This window comes from Mauremys mutica, chromosome 14, assembly GCF_020497125.1.
Source record: "Mauremys mutica isolate MM-2020 ecotype Southern chromosome 14, ASM2049712v1, whole genome shotgun sequence".
In the NCBI taxonomy this organism is placed as follows: Eukaryota; Metazoa; Chordata; order Testudines; family Geoemydidae; genus Mauremys; species Mauremys mutica.
In genome coordinates this window covers 41115674-41127770 of record NC_059085.1, presented here as the reverse complement: position 1 = coordinate 41127770, position 12097 = coordinate 41115674, and the positions used below count along the sequence as shown (strand labels likewise).

At 42.5% G+C, this 12097-nt stretch overlaps 1 protein-coding gene across 1 annotated transcript in view; it reads left to right on the top strand.

Annotated features, from left to right (window-relative positions):
* The window catches only part of CA5A (carbonic anhydrase 5A), a 33231-nt gene that overhangs the window by 655 nt on the left and 20479 nt on the right, over positions 1-12097 (top strand). The window lies entirely within an intron of this gene.

The following is a 12097-nucleotide window of genomic DNA, read 5'->3' as shown; positions in this document are numbered from 1 at the left end:
CAAAAGAAGCATTTTTTTCTACCTGATGATCTAACTGATTTCTATGAAAGCTGCATTTGTAAATGTAACTGAAACCACATTTAGGGTCATTGATCCAAAGTCAGTGGAAAGATTCCCATTGCTTCAAAGAGCTTTGGATCAGGCTCATACAGATTAAACACTGAAATGATTAATTTAAGAAAACAGGGTTTGATAGAAATACATAAAGCCCCGAAATGGGCTGTATGGAAGATCCACATTAAATTCCTTACTAAAATTCAAAATAATATGGGTGATACAAGGGGTTTAGTGGTATACAATACTATTAACATATCTACAAATGACTTGTGGTTGGGCTACTCATGAGGTAGGCATGTCTAATCACTTGTATGGAGATCATGTCACAGAATAATAACAAATAATAAAATCCTACATATAGAAAGTGCATTTCATCCAGAATACTTTTTTCATTTCTGTAAATGTATTAGTTTTGTTCAGTTTTCTCAAAAATGCGATTTTGGCCCTGTTTGAATACAGAGAAAAGTGATACTTTGTTCAATTGAATAATCAATCAGTACTCTTTATATCCACTTACATGATGACCAAACAGCTTTATTTTACTTGGGTGGCAGAAAACAAAGCAGAATGCAGATGTTTAATAGCTCCTCATTCATAAATGCATTTTGGCAGGTGACACCACAAAATAAATATTCTGCCATTGATTGCTTGGTATTTCAATAAGCCAGTTATTGTGAGATTAGTCTCCAAATGCAGTGATGCATTATTGTATTGTATAAATCTTCCAGAGCATGGAAGCCTTATGTAACATACAACATGCAAGACTTTTTGTCACTCAGCAATTCCATATTAATTCATAACATAATTTTACAAGCATATAAATTGCATTTGCAATGTTACCCTAATGAATTTGAATTAATTTCAGCCAATTCCTTGTTTTGTCCTCCACAGAACAGAAAATGTAAAGTTGGTTTATTGTGTTCTGAAAATTTCAGTGAAAAAAGCTGCACTAAATCCTCTAGAACAGACAGAATAAGTCGTTCAACAAGTGGCACGACTTGTAACTATAGGTCTTTCACCATCCTTGAAAACTGTTCTTTACTTTTTAATCTGGAAAAAATGCATACTTTCTCTCTCCAGAACTAAGCTTAGCACCAGACCTTGTTAATGTAGAAACAGATCCACAAAAAACATCTAGTAATTTATTTCTAGTGCACAGTTTGAATTAGTCAGATGACAGTATTTTTCCCTTTTCTGACCTTTTTAGATGTGTTCTTAGCACAAGATGACCGTCTGTTTAAAAATTTGGTACTTGCTACCCTGCCAGTTTTATTTCTATTGCAGGCCTGTTCAGGAAGCTTGACTTATTACATTTAAAAAAAAAAAAGATCAAGGCATTGTTCATTTATTTGAAGAAGAGTGACGCTGTGTTAGTTTTAAAATCAGAAAGATCAGACATTATCAATTATTAGCTCTGAATAGAGTTTAAGGGAATTAATTTACTGTGTGTAGCATGTTCCGAAGTGTGTGTTAGAGTGTGTGTGTGTGTGTGTGTATGTGTGAGAGTATATTGAGAATTGGATTTGTCTACACTTACCGGGGGATCGACTTGTGGCAATTGATGCATCGGTGGTTGATTTAGCGGGTCTAGTGAAGACCTGCTAAATTGACTGCAGATCCCTCTCCCATTGACTTAGCATAATTTGTACCCTGCGATAAGCAGATCTAAGTATGTCGACTTCAGCTACATTATTCACATAGCTGAAGTTGCGTAATTTAGATCGAGCTCCCCTCCTAGTGTAGACAAGGCCTTAGTTTCTCTAAATTGATCTAAAAACAGAGGTCAGAATCTATCTTCATTTATGGTAAATCCAACCAACCTCATTTATGTATGTGGGGTTTCACAGATGTAACCCAGGGTAGATTTGCTTCCTAATTTAGAGTAAGAGAGCATTACACTTAAAGAAAAGAGACCACCCGGGTCCCAGAGGAGTCTGGACAGCAGAAGCTGTGCACAGGCAGGCTAGTCTATCTGAGCTATCTGGAATCCAGTTAGCACAAGTAACATAGCAGTGAAGATAGCGCACAGCAGACTTTAGCAGGGGTAGTACAAGCCTGGCACAGCCCCTGTGTACGTACTCTGCTTGCTAGCCTGCCCTGAAGCCCGTGCTACGCTGTCTTCCCCTCATAATTGTTTCCCGTGCTAGCTGGATTAAAGCTAGCTTGCGCACAGCACTAACTCAGGTATGCTACCCCGCGGTGTGCACAGCTTTTGCTGTGTAGACGTACCCAAAGATACAATTAACTCCCATTGACTTTGCTTATAGCCCACAGGGAGAGAATCAGATCCCAGGAGTGATGCCTGATTCTTTGAAGACTAAAGGCTGGAACCACCAAAGTGGTTGAGGCCACTGGTCCATCTAGTTCAGCATCCTACTTCTGACAGTGGTCAATTCCTGAAGCTGCAGAGAATGATGAATTTCCCCATACCTCACTTCTCAATCCAACTAGCTATGTGATGCATTGTATGGAGGTGGGGCAAGTTCTCCCGTCCCCATGGCAGGTGATCACGTGACATCCTGAAACTCTGAAACATCAGATTGGATTATAGACCCACATCTGTCTTTTAAGACAGTGGTTCTTAAAGCCGGTCCGCTGCTTATTCAGGGAAAGCCCCTAGCGGGCCAGGCCTGTTTGTTTACCTGCCACGTACGCAGGTTCGGCCGATCGCGATTCCCACTGGCCGCGGTTCGCTGCTCCAGGCCAATGGGGGCTGCGGGAAGTGGCACAGCCGAGTGATGTGCTGGCTGCTGCTTCCCGCAGCCCCCATTGCCCTGGAGCGGTGAACCATGGCCAGCGGGAGCCGCAATCGGCCGAACCTGCGGATGTGGCAGGTAAACAAACAGGCCTGGCCCGCCAGGGTTTTTCCCTGAACAAGCAGCGGTCCAAGTTTGAGAACCACTGTTTTAAGATAATAGGTGATACAGTTTCTGAGGTATGTGCAAATTACCTTTTTAAAAAAAATAAAATATCAGTTCTGTTAATGTGCTTGATGCTTGACTACAGACAAAGCAAGTACCAGGCTTTTGGTTTCAGCTGGGTAAGAAAAAGGACATGAGATGTACACACAAATCACTGCATCCGAAGACAAAGAGTGCACATCATGGCCTATAAAGTAAAAGTGTCTGAGCTGATCTCAGCTGTCACAACGGTGCTGAGGGAGAGAAGTGATCGCTGAGGTCTGCCACTGCCATTCACGGAGCAAAGCTGCAATGTGTGCTCATATCCACCCACTCAGCTAAATGAGTCAGCAACTGCATTCTGCCACTAGTGGGCCTCAAGAGTAACTCCAAAGGGGATGCCTTGCTGTAGCCCACCCTAGATCCGACAAAGGTGTGGCTGACTATGTCAAGGTTCAGATCAGCAAATAAAGGCCATAGCTCTCCTTGTGATGCCCTGTCATCATTACAGTCAGTGGAGGTAGAGCCCTGCAAATCTGCGGGTATCCGCTTTGTATCCACGGATATTCAGAGATCATTTTTGCGGATCGCAGTGTGGATGCGGATACAAATTTTGTATCTGGCGCACAGGGCTCTGCAGCACACACTCACCTGAAGGGAGCGGTTGTCACCCAGCCTGCAGGCTCCAGCTCGGCTCTCTGAATCACACAGCAGTGTGCAGGGCAGTTGTAGTCAGTTCTGGGAGTTGTAGCCCTAGCTTGCTCGGAGGGAGAAGGTAAACTACAACTCCCAGAAGGGAGTGAGCCAACAACTATTTTGAAGTTAGGGTGGTTCTTTAAAGGAGCAGGCGGCAATGGCTGCGTGCATTAGAGCCACTGTAACTGCATCCGAGCCCCCCACGGGCCAAATTGTAGCCTCCCTGCCTGGAGCGGGGAAGGAGGTACGGTAGGGGTGGAGCGGGAGGCAGGGCAGGAGGTCTCTGGGGAGAAGTGGTGCTTGACACAGCCCTGCCTCACTGCTGTGTGATGACCTGTGATACGTGGATGTCTGCAGCTCGGACGTGGATATCCACAGACAATTTTTGTGGATCACGACTCAGATGCAGATACACCTTTTTGTATCCATGCAGGGCTCTAAGTGGCGGTGTTGAGGTTAGATCCCTAACAGAGAGGGAGTGGCTGATAGTGTGTTCTCCATAAATGCCTTCTTGCCCCGGTCCAAAATAGCCTAGAGGTAATCACTTTCTGGGCACACTGTAGGACCCATGAACTTCATCTGGCCTTTAAAGAGGTGTAAGTGAATTCAGGTATTGGTCACTGTCTGAGTAGGTGCTGCGACTGGAGGAGAAAGTTCAGCTGATTGCACTGTTATTTTATTTTTGTAATTGGCAGGGCACCCAGAGCTTGTGAATAGGTGCTTTTTATTTTGTCTCAGTCAAAATAAATTAACAAATAAAATTCTTTACCAGTCACCTATGAAAACGTGTTGAATGACCCATGTCCAAGCTCCAAAACCTCCCCAAGATTTTGAGCCTGCTTGGTAAAGAGTGGACAATTTCAGTAGCAGTGTATCTGTAGTGAAGATTAAATCCATATTAGCTTTACCCTGCCAGTTGGAATTACCTGGTTTTTATCAGGTTCCTATCTTAACCACAGACTTTTGAAGCAAAGAGAAGCTCAACCTTTAACAATCTGCTGCTGCTTTCCTAACGAGCTTACAGAACTCTGTCCGCTACATGCCATTTGATAAAAGTAAAGGCATTAGACTGTTTACATCAATAAACTGGCCTGCAACATAATCCAAAACTGACATAAACTCAACAGAACTTTCAACACCTTGTCATGATGGAACATAGCCAAGTCATCAATGTTATCACCCAGCAAATCTAACATTTATTGTGTGAGCCATAAAAAGAAATCAACCCATTCTGGACTTCTCTGTTAACATTCAATCCAAGTGGTTGAAGCAGAACCACAATTTCTTAAGGTTTATATGTTTCTTTATTTTGTTTTGGTCATATGTTTATTTGTATATTTCCCTATTTGGAAGATGTTGCCATGTAAAGTACACCAGCTCAGCATCAGAATTTTTTCCCCCCTCTAACTGGGTGTGGTTCTCAAAATGTTTAGCTTGCCAAATGTTTGGTTTCCTGTTCTCACTGTTTTGCTTCAGAGTACAGTCAGTGTGTTCCAGGGATTCCCCATGGAAACAAACCAAGATTTTCCACTAAAAAGCAATTTTAAAAGATCTGTTGAATAAAGAAAGTTGACCACCCATAAACCCGAGAACCAATTGGAATTGTCATTTTACCCCTCTCATTCCACTGAAATATAAGGGGATTAATTTTAATGTTCTTTCTTCTAATTTCATACCCAAATTCTTATTGATTTTCTTTTTCACAGGAGTAGCTAAGGAAACTGTAGACAAGTGCAAGCTATTTTGTCTCTGCCAAAAGCAGATTCTGATATATCATTGAAAAGATGTAGAGCCCAATTCTAATCACAGTTACAGCAATATAAATCTGGAGTAAATCCAGTTATTTAAGGATTTACAGTACTCTATTTTATTATTAGAATCGGGCTTTCAAATTCTTTTCTGTGAAGTTTGTATAAGTTATAACAACTGTCAGGCAGCACACATGGCTCTGGACAGTTCAAACTTCAACATAAATAACATGAGCGTTTCAACTTTTCTGCTTTCAGTATGTCAAACTAGAACCCATTAGATCTTACCAATGATTGATTCTCGATCCTAAAGTCTGAATAGTGTAATACACCAGTCTCAATACCTATCCTATAGATTGCAGCCCACCTCTCTAGTAAATTCTGAACACGCTAAAGGTCTGTGAGAAACTTTCCCTAAGGCTTTTGATTCTGACACCAACTCCAAATATATTTTTCAAGAGTGATTTCAAAGAGCTCTTGTAAAATCCCTGCAACTGCAACTAATTACAATTCAAAGACCTATGAAGCCATTCAGGTAGTCCTAATCTATCAATTTCAAACAGCAAAGGGTTGCCATCTTTCCACAGATTAAAAAAAAAAATGGACATCAGGGCTTATCAAGTGGCACTCAGACACACGAAACCTGGACTGTCCGGATGAAAATCGGATGGGTAGCAACACTACTTCTACAGTGGCATGCAGAGGAGAACTTTGGGTGTATCCTGGAGCCAGGCTTTGGGCCTTCAGGCTGTCTGCAGATTCAAAAAGACATCACTGCCTGTTTACATGCTGAAGGTTTTCTACATAATCATAGGAATGGAAATATTTTTTTAAATTCAAAACCTAAATTCTGCAGAAATTGATGGAAAAGCCCCCAGGAATACTGCATCCAGATCCAGTATGCCATTTAGCCTGCTGGAAAACTCAGCGTGTTGTAGATAAATTAATTCCTGTTGTTTGCTATGCGGAGAAACACTCCATCATTTTTGAAAGCATATATGTACCAAGACGTGCCCTGTGGCAATATTATTGCAGAGAACTATTATTCTACTCACAAAAGGATAAGAAGTTAAAAATGGCAACACTGGGTCAGACCAATGGTTCATCTAGCCCAATATCCAGTCTTTCAACGGTGGTTGGTGGCAGATACTTCAGAGGGAATAAACAGAACAGGGCAATTATGGAGTGATGGATCCTGTCATCCTGTCCCAGCTTCTGGCAGTCAGAGGTTTAGGGACACCCAAAGCATGGCATTGCATCCCTGACCATCTTGGCTAATAGGTCCATTGATGGCTATCTTCCATGAACTTATCTGTATTGTTTGCAGTATATTAGTGCCCATAGTCCCCAAAAAGGATCTCTTCGGCCCACTGTGTTAGGTATGTTAGGTGTGTAGGTACACACTGCACATATTAAGATTCAGTCACACCCTGGAGGAGTTTTTAAAAATGCAGTACAACAGGTACCAGTTCGGCAAGTTTTGTACAGTATTTCAAATACCTTTCCAGAAAGAGATTAAGTTGCCGTTTTTGCTGATCCCTGAAGCTAAATCTGGTGCAGAGTGTTGCTATCTACCTTCTGAGTGGAAGGAGCTGGAGCATTGTCAGCATATCACACCTGAGTTCTATCCTATACATGGGCTCTCTCTGCTTCCAGGTGCAATTCTAGGTGCTAGTCACAATCAACGATAACAGCAATAGCCTGGGACCTGGTTACTTGAGAAACTACCTCTGCCTTTTATGTTTCTTAATTTTTGTGACTATCTGCTGGAGCATTTTTGGAGTTGGTTCTTGGGATAGAACGCTCTAGGTCTGGCAACAAGGCAGTCTCATCAGAAGGACTCAAGGCTCAACCCTGCAAAAAGCCAAGCACTGTGACCGAGCAAAGTGTTTAACCATATGGGGTATGTTTACACGGGGATAAAAAGCCCATATCTGGTCCAGGTCAGCTGACTCTGGCACATGTGCCTTGGGCTCTGGGGCTGAAAAACTGCCATGCAGATGTTCAGGCTCGGGCTCCAGCTCACGCCCAAATGTCTACACAGCAATTTTTTGCCCTGCAGCCCAAGGCCCTTAACTTCAAATACATGCAATCCCAGTAACGTGACACACATAATCATGACTTCAATAGGGATTATTCATGTATTTAAAGTTAACCATGTGCGTTGCTGCATCAGGACCTCCACACTTTGCAGGATCAAGCCCCTTACAGGATCACACTTGCTTCTTCTGAGTTTCCCAGGGTTTGGTAGTTTTCAGGACACAGTGAAAGGCATGTCTGTTTAGACATGCTTTAAGGTGTATTTTTAGATGGCTGTAATACATAGCAAACGATGCCATATATAAAGGTATTTTATGTTCCACAGCAGCAAGTATTGTATTCCACAATATTAATAGATATGTTACAGTACTAATGTGGGAGGTGATTGGTTCTCAGTCTCTAAAGCAGAGGGTAAGGAAGTTTTATATTTTAGGAGAGAGAATGCATTACAAAGGTTGCAGTCACACGAGAGGTAAAGTTTCCTCTACACCAAAAATATACTTATCATATTCATAACCAGAACTCAATATTTTAATGATCAAAGTTTTTATTTAAAAAAATAAACTAAATTTAACAAGTAGGAAGCCATATCTTTAAGAACAGAGTAAACTAGGCTTAATGCATGTTTAATAAATCCTATTACTGGCATAGGATCAAGAGCTGGGCTACCTCTTTATTTTTGCCTATTTCCCATAATATTATGTAGCCACTCAAGGCAAATCATTAGCCAGATTCCTCCTGTTACCCAATTCAACTGACTTTATAAATATTCTACCGTGAACAAATTGGATCCTTTTTAACCAAATCCCTTTCAGCTAGAACAAACAATTTAAAAATAACTTTTTGGTTGACTGGAGCTAGGTGTCCAGTTTGTTAATTTACACAGGGTAATTTAACAATTCGACATTTCAGCAGTATGTTTTCAGGGCATTGCCAGATTTCATGGAAATTAAAAAGCAGTGATTTAACAATAACTTTACTGATGATCCCATGGAGATCCCATGGAGATAAACAAAGATTTCCAAAAGAAGGATTTTGAAGCAAAGTTTTCAGAAAACATGATTCAAACACAAGATGTAAGAGTAGAGGACTAGCAGTCAGGAGACATGGGTTCTAATTCAGTTTGACTCACTGTACGAATTTAGGAAAATCTGGCTTCAGCTACACTTCATATTTTTCTTAAAACCTCCCACTTTTGCTCCTGCACTGGTGCTTTCCAAGGAGGTAGCTCTAGTATAGATCAGGCAGCAGCAACTGCCGACATTTTAAACCATTTAATGTAGACCTGCTCTGAGCAGCATTAAATGACACTGTCATCGTTACAGGTCTGGCTGCTCCTCTGTCCCCTTTGTGGCCTCTCTGAGGTCTTGTCTACACTTAAAACACTACTGCGGTACAGCTACACTGCTTCAGTGCAGAAACTACTTATGCTGAGGGGAGGGGTTCTACATCGGCCTAGGTAATCTACCTCCCCAAAGGGTAGTAGCTAGGTTGATGGAAGAATTCTTCCATCAACCTAGCTCTGTCTACATGGGGATTTAGGTTGGCTTAACAATGCCGCTCAGGGGTGTGTATTTTTCACATCCCAGACTGACGTAGTTAAACCAACATAATTTTTTAATGTAACTAGGCCTGGGCGTATCTCCTCCCGGTACTGAGCCTCATACCTTTACCTATTCCAGGGCGGAATCCCACGATTCCCCCACTCCTAGACTGGGCTCTGAGCTACAGTACCTTATGCATCAATTGTTGTTACCTAGCAGGTCTAAGTGAGTTCAGGCACCTATGGTTTTACGCTTCAGGCGTCTCTGACAGTGACAAAACAGCCTTTTTAACAAAGTATTGTTTATTTTGCATTAGAAACAAAGCATTTAGATAAAAAGGTTTTTTTTAAAACACCTGTCTACGTACATACCTGCCTGACCTACCTAAAGTCTTACCTACCCTGATGATAACCTATGCAGGCCTAATTTCTAGGGCTGTCAAGCGATTAAAAAAATTAATCACAATTTAAAAAATTAATAGCGATTAATTGCAATGTTAAACAATAATAGAATACCATTTATTTTTAATATTTTCAATGTTTTCTATATTTTCAAATATATTGATTTCAATTATAACACAGAATACAAAGTGTACAGTGCTCACTTTATATTTATTTTTTATTACAAATATTTGCACTGTAAAAAACAAAAGATATAGTATTTTTCTATTCACCTAATACAAGTACTGTAGTACAACTCTTTTATTGTGAAAGTTGAACTTACAAATACAGAATTATGTACAAAAATATAACTGTATTAAAAAATAAAACAATGTAAAACTTCAGAGCCTACAAGTCCATTCAGTCCTATTTCTTGTTCAGCCAATTGCTCAAACAAACACATTTGTTTACATTTGCAGGAGATAATGCTGCCCACTTCTTGTTCGCAATGTCACCTGAAAGTGAGAACAGGTGTTCTCATGGCACTTTTGTAGCTGGCGTCGCAAGATATTTACATGCCAGATGCACTAAAGATTCCTATGTCTACATTTGTAAGTTGTACTTTCACGATAAAGAGATTGCACTAAAGTACTCGTATGAGATGAACTGAAAAATACTGTTTCTTTTATCATTTTTACAGTGCAAATATTTGTAATAAAAAATAATAATATAAAGTGAGCAGTGTATACTTTGTATTCTGTGTTGTAACTGAAATCAATATATTTGAAAATTTAGAAAAACATCAAAAATATTTAATAAGTTTCAATTGGTAGTCTATTATTTAACAGTTTGATTAATTGCAATTAATTTTTAATAACGATTAATTTTTGTTAATCGCATGAGTTAATTGCAATTAATTGACAGCCCTACTGATTTCTTCAAACACCCCAGCGTGATCCCTGTGTCTCAGCGTGATTCCTCCACAACTACGCTTTTCTGGCTGATTTTGAGCCATTTTTTTTCCTTCCTGCTTGTCTTTCTTAACAGCTCCCTACTAAACTATACCAATATACTGTACTCACATAGTAGTTCTCAATCAGGGGTCCGGGGCCCCCTGGGGGGCAGTGAACAGGTTTCAGGGGGGGCGCCAAGCAGGGCCAGCATTAGACTCGCTGGGGTCCAGGGTAGAAAGTTGAAGCCCCACCGCATGGTGCTGAAGCCCAGGGCCCTGAGCCCTGCCACCAAGGGCTGAAGCCGAAGCCTGAGCAATGTAGCTTCGTGGGGGCCCCTGTGGCATGGGACCTCAGGCAATTGCCCTGCTTGCTATCTCCTAACGCCAGCCCTGGCCTTTATATGCAGAAAACCAGTTACTGTGGCACAGGTGGGCCATGGACTTTTTATAGCATGTTCGGGGGGGAGGGAGAGGGCCTCAGAAAGAAAAAGGTTGAGAACCCCTGACATACAGTGCTTATAAATTTTTAAAGAGCAGCACCTACTCCACTTCAGACACCATGATTAAAGCGCCTGTGCCTTGGCTACACTAGTGCTAGTATAACAGAGATTTTAGGAACAAATGTTAGTGAATCACAGCCTCTACGCCTTAGTTTATGCCCTGGTAACAGCAAGTTATGAGGATTAATTCATTCACGTCAGTAAGGCACTTTGAGAATCTAAAGCTGGAGGAGTTCGGCACAGCAAGGCTGCTATCTGCCCTACCGTTTGCAGGACTGTCCAGACTTTCTCATCTTGCGACATGCACGGCAGCATCTCAACTGTTGAAAATCGACTGCGCTGCGATGGGATGCGACCTGCCAACTGCCACAACACTATTGTTCTGGGGGACGATGCAGCAATTTGCAAAACCTCTATTTCAGAGTCAGACTGTAGGACAGACAGAGGGAAAGTCAGGACAGGAGTAGGCAAGGTGAGAATCAAAGGCACAGACAGATGGGGGTACATGCAGTGAGAGTCTAAGGGCCAGTGACAGACAGACAAAGGAGGCCAGAGACAGAGAGACAGGAGTACAGACAGACGGACAGTCTACCAGCAGGGCCAGACTGACGGGGGACAGAGACAGACAGACCAGGGGACAGACAGACGGGGGACAGAGACAGAGAGAGGGTCTAAGGGCAGGGTCAGATAGACTGGGTACAAGCAATGAGATGTAAAGGCCAGGGCAGGACAGACAGATGGAGATGGAAAATCTACCGTCAGGGCAAGGCAAGGCGGGGGACAGGGACAGACAGACGGAAGGGCCATATAGACTAGGCACAGACAATGAGTGTAAGGGCCAGGCCAGGGCACGAGCAGGGCCACCCGGGGGAGGGGGGCAAGTGGGGCAATTTGCCCCAGGCAAGAGTTTTTCGGGGGCCCTGGTGCGGGGTCCTTCACTCGGCGGCAAGGAAGACCCCAGGCCCCCTGAATCCTCTGGGCGTCCCTGGGCACGACAGATGGAGATGGGCAATCTACCGGCAGGGGCAGACAGATGGGGGGGAGGGACAGAGACAGACCAGGGGACAGACAGATGGAGGGGCCATATAGACTGGGCACAGACAATGAGAGTATAAGGGACAGGACAGGGCAGACAGACGGAGGGGTCATATAGACTGGGCACAGACAATGAGAGTATAAGGGACAGGACAGGACAGACAGACGGAGGGGCCATATAGACTGGGCACAGACAATGAGAGTGTAAGGACCAGGACAGGGCAGACAGACAGAGGGGCCATATA